The following is a 5,249-nucleotide window of genomic DNA, read 5'->3' as shown; positions in this document are numbered from 1 at the left end:
AGATCATGGATGATTTGGTCAGTGCTCAGGGCACGCGGCTGTCTGTAGTCATGGTCGAGTGGTTAAGGCGATGGATTTGCGAATCCATTGGGCATTTCTCACGTAGGTTCGAATCCTGCTGACTGCGTTATGAATGCTTTCCTGCTGGAACCATTCAAAGTTCAGAGCGCCTGTTTTGCAAACCAGGCCTGTAATTTGATTAGACTTGAGAAACTCGAGTTCTTCATCAGAAATGCTCCACATTTAAAACATCTCTGTTTCTCTTTCCAGATACACTGCTCGACACATCGGGTTTCTGCAGTTGTTATTGAACGCCCTGAGCAGAAGTACTGCTTTTCTTTAGATTCCTTTAATCCCTTGTCCTCTGTTCTCTGACTCTGGTCATTGGCAACACTTCCTCCTGCTCGTCAGAGTGCTCAATCCCCACCGCTCCCTCTCCCATCATTACAATCAACCGCAGGAAATTGCCACTTAACCATCTTTGTTCCAAAGTGAAACTCACCAGTCTAGGAACTCTCTCCACCAAATGGGACTTCTCATCCCTGGACATGGTGCAAGCCAGAGGATTGTGAAGAGATACGGTGAAAATATTGTCAGTTGGCAGTTGGAAAAATGTTTAGGAAGCAAACCATATAATTTAGGCTCCAGCTTTGGAAATCTTGAGAAACTCTTTGGGAAATGGAATCATAGGAGATTGAAGAAGTGTAAATTGTCAGTCCGATTAGAGCAAGGGACATTGATTTTGATGTTCTCGGCACAGGAACTGATCTGAGGCATTGAAAGAATTCTCGCTCCCGTATGTGAGGAATACAAACTTCATCTGGACTGTGGGACAATGAAAAACTCTGGAACACTCAAGACAATATCCAAATATTGACTGAGATCACCACAGTACGAGTACAATAGATGGGTCAGTTTTGGTCCAGTGTGTGCGGGAGGGCTTCCTGACACAGTATGTAGACATGCCTTCAAGGGAAGAAGCCACTTTCTATGTAGTACTGGGTAACGAGCCTGGCCAGGTTTTAGATTTGGAAGTAGGTGAGCACTGTGGAGATAGCGATCCCAAATCTCGCAGGTTTACTTTCGTGATGGAAACGGATAGGTGTACTCCACGGAGCAAGAGTTTCAGCTGGTGGAAGGGAAATCACGATGCAATGAGGTGGGAAAAGCTGCTGTGTGTCCTAGATAAATATTTACCTGTCAGTCAGGGAGGAAGATATAGAACGCGTGAGCCGTGGTTTACTCAGGAAGTGGAATCCCTGGTGAAGAAGAACAAGAAGTCTTATGTTAGGACAAAACGTGAAAACTCAGTTAGAGCGCTCGAGGGTTCCAACGATATCAGGAAAGACCTAAAAAGAGAGCTGAGAAGAGCCAGGAGGAGACATGAGAAGTCGTTGGCAGATAGGATCAGGGTTAACGCTAAGGCTTTTCATCGGAATGTCAGGAATAAAAGAATCACGAGAGTTAAATTTGGGACAATCAAGGATAATAGTCAGTGTGTGGAGTCAGTGGAGATAGAGGAAGCACTAAATATATACTTTTCGACAGAGTTCGCTACAGATAATGAAAATGTTGCCGAGGAAGATACAGAGATACTTGCGTCTAGACTAGAAGAGATTGAGGTTCACAAGGAAGAGATATTAGAAATACTGCAGCGTGTGAAAATAGATAAGTCAGCTGGGCCGGATGGGATCTATCTGATGTTGTTTCGCAAATGCACTGCAGGAAGGTACAAATCAAACTGATGCTAACAACGGCTCGTTTTGAGCCGCTAATTTGCAGTGAAGTGGCGGCGCCAATAAAAGGTGTCACGCAGCTCGTCTAATTCCACATCCTGAGCTCGAAATGACCAGATGTCTCTCGCTGAGTTTCGGCAGGGTCTTGCTTAGACGACACCATGACACGTTATCACTGGAGTAGATCATGAAATCGCGTCGTGACTGTGAATAAAACGATGGAAACTTCCAGCAGAGAAGGAGGCGACCCTGAAGCAGGCAGCTGAGGACAAATGTTTCTCCTTTGCCAGTGAAAGGCACTGCTTCACAAATTGGAAACTTCGAAGTGAAGCAGTGTTGGTGATTATCTTCGCTGCTTGTTCACCTTTTTAATTCTGATTCCGTGAAAGTCCATGGCATTACATATCGACATTCTGCCGTTGGTGAGTGTGTCTGTTGGGCCAGTGGCGTAATGGATAACATGTCTGACTTCGGATCAGAAGATTGTAGGTTCGAGTCCTACCTGGCTCGAGGGGAATGTTTCTCCTTAACCGTGCCCCACGTTGACGCTCCCGTGCGAAGCCCTGCCAGAACATCGCTTCTGCATTGAAAACTTGCATTTGTCCTATTGTCAATTTCAAATTCCAGCTCACCACAACGGTGACTTTTGTGGGTGAAAATGAGCATGAGTTCCTCAAAAGAGTTACAAGTCGTCGTGGAAGTGTCATTGTTGTGCCATTTAAGAACAGGATAAAGTCATTGACATTTGCCCTGGGAACATTAGAACACACGACACTTTGGGCCAAAGTTGGAAACTGCGACTGGAATAGATGGCTCTCTGATTAGGCGGAATGGCCTTTTCCCGCTTTGTAAATCTACGAAGACAAGTTGAAAATAATCTGCAACGAAAATGTTCTTAAAGTGTGTTTTATTTACACTAAATACGATAGTATCTATCGCCTTGTCTTGTTATTTACTTGTGAAGATTCGGTACACTCAGCACCATGGCCCGGTTCGTATTCCCGCTCATGGAATGCTGGGATTGTTCAGCTAACATATCGGTGTACCAGTACTTCTGCCGATTTTCCGATGCGAGCAGGTCATTGGTTTTGTCCAAAACATGATGAATGTTAACATAATACGAACAGCTGCAGTTGCTGGAAATCTGAGCCAAAAAAAAATTGTTTGCGGAACGCAGAAAGACTGGCAACAGAAACATCGACATTCCTGCTCCTCGGATGCTGCTGTGCTTTTCCAGCATTTTCTGATCGAAAATCAGGTTTCCAGCATCTGCAGTCCTCACTTTTGCCGAGTTCCTTCAGAGTCGCTGGTTCCCAATTCAAGAACTCCATCTCTGGCGGTTTCATGTCTGTACCTCCATGCTGTGGAATTGAAGAGTGAAGAAAAGTTATTCACCCCCTCCATCTCTGGGGTAATTAGGGGCTGAAAGTAAATCGTATCACATTGAAGTATATCTACAAGCGGCTTAATCTCTGTCTTAAATTGGGAAAAATCTCTGTCATTGTGAGCATCTGGAATAACCAATTCGCTCGCTAAAAAAAGAAATGAATATGTCATTAAACTTTGTTTGTTTCATGTCCAAGAATACTCAGATCAATAGCTCCCTTGATTACCTCTGCTGGTCATGTTCGCAAAGAGATCCAGCAATTTGCCAAGTGTGATTTTCCTTTCAATGAATAATTTTGACTCAATTTGGCTGCAAATGTCTTTTCCTAACTTTGTGCTTTTCTTCTTTTACATTGGTTTCTCACACCTCACAAATGACAGCAAAGGTATGAATGGAGATGGAAACATTTAACTCAAGTCAGCGCAGCTTTCAATGGGATCACGGATGATTTGGTCAGCGCTCAGGGCGCGCTGCTGTCTGTAGTCATGGCCGAGTGGTTAAGGCGATCGATTTGAAATCCTTTGGTCTTTCCCCACCTAAGTTCGAATCCTGCTGACTAAGTTATGAATGCTTTCCTGCTGGAACAATTCAAAGTTCAGGACGCCTGTTTTGCAAACCAGGCCTGTCATTTGATTAGACTTGAGAAACTCGAGTTCTTCATCAGAAATGCTCCACATTTAAAACATTATCTCTGTTTCTCTTTCCAGATACACTGCTCGACACATCGGGTTTCTGCAGTTGTTATTGAACGCCCTGAGCAGAAGTGCTGCTTTTCATTAGATTCCCTTAATCCCTTGTCCTCTGTTCTCTGACTCTGGTCATTGGCAACACTTCCTCCTGCTCGTCCTAGTGCTCATTCCCCACCGCTCCCTCTCCCATCATTACAAACAACCGCAGAAATTGCCACTTAACCATCTTTGTTCCAAAGTGAAACTCACCAGTCTAGGAACTCTCTCCACCAAATGGGACTTCTCATCCCTGGACATGGTGCAAGCCAGAGGATTGTGAAGAGACACTGTGAAAATATTGTCAGTTGGAAAAATGTTGAGATTAGATTAGATTACTTACAGTGTGGAAACAGGCCCTTCGGCCCAACAAGCCCACACCACCCCGCCGAAGCACAACCCACCCATACCCCTACATCTACCCCTTACCTAGCACTACGGGCAATTTAGCATGGCCAATCCACCTGACCTGCACATCTTTGGACTGTGGGAGGAAACCGGAGCACCAGGAGGAAACCCACGCAGACACGGGGAGAACGTGCAAACTCCACACAGTCAGTCGCCTGAGGCAGGAATTGAACCCGGGTCTCTGATGTTGTGAGGCAGCAGTGCTACCCACTGTGCCACCGTGCCGTTTAGGAAGCACGCCATATAATTTAGGCTCCAGCTTTGGAAATCTTGAGAAACTCTTTTGGAAATGGAATCAGCGGCGATTGAAGAAGTGTAAATTGTCAGTCCGAGTAGAGCAAGGGACATTGACTCTGATGTTCTCGGCACAGGAACTGATCTGAGACATTGAAAGAATTCTCGCTCCCGTATGTGAGGAATACAAACTTCATCTGGACTGTGGGACAATGAAAAACTCTGGAACACTCAAGACAATATCCAAATATTGACTGAGATCACGATGGTACGACTACTATAAATGGGTCAGTTTTGGTGCAGTGTGTGCGGGAGGGATTCCTGACACAGTATGTAAACATGCCTTCAAGGGAAGAAGCCACTTTCGATTTAGTACTGGGTGACGAGCCTGGCCAGGTTTTAGATTTGGTAGTAGGTAAGCACTGTGGAGACAGCGATCACAATTCTCTCAGGTTTACTTTCGTGATGGAAAGGGATAGGTGTACTCCACGGAGCAAGAGTTTCAGCTGGTGGAAGGGAAATCACGATGCAATGAGGTGGGAAAAGCTGCTGTGTGTCCTAGATAAGTATTTACCTGTCAGGCAGGGAGGAAGATATAGAACGCGTGAGCCGTGGTTTACTCAGGAAGTGGAATCCCTGGTGAAGAAGAACAAGAAGTCTTATGTTAGGACAAAACGTGAAAACTCAGTTCGAGCGCTCGAGGGTTCCAACGATATCAGGAACGACCTAAAAAGAGAGCTGAGAAGAGCCAGGAGGAGA

At 45.2% G+C, this 5,249-nt stretch overlaps 1 non-coding gene across 1 annotated transcript; it reads left to right on the top strand.

Annotated features, from left to right (window-relative positions):
- Positions 1–2,173: 2,173 nt before the first annotated feature.
- trnar-ucg (transfer RNA arginine (anticodon UCG)) lies at positions 2,174–2,246 on the top strand. Its single transcript has one exon. It is a non-coding gene; the product is annotated as a tRNA-Arg (tRNA).
- The last annotated feature ends 3,003 nt before the right edge of the window (positions 2,247–5,249 follow it).

This window comes from Chiloscyllium punctatum, chromosome 33 (assembly GCF_047496795.1).
Source record: "Chiloscyllium punctatum isolate Juve2018m chromosome 33, sChiPun1.3, whole genome shotgun sequence".
Classification (NCBI taxonomy): Eukaryota; Metazoa; Chordata; class Chondrichthyes; order Orectolobiformes; family Hemiscylliidae; genus Chiloscyllium; species Chiloscyllium punctatum.
Note: the sequence above shows the minus strand (reverse complement) of the source record. Positions and strands in the feature narration are given on the sequence as shown.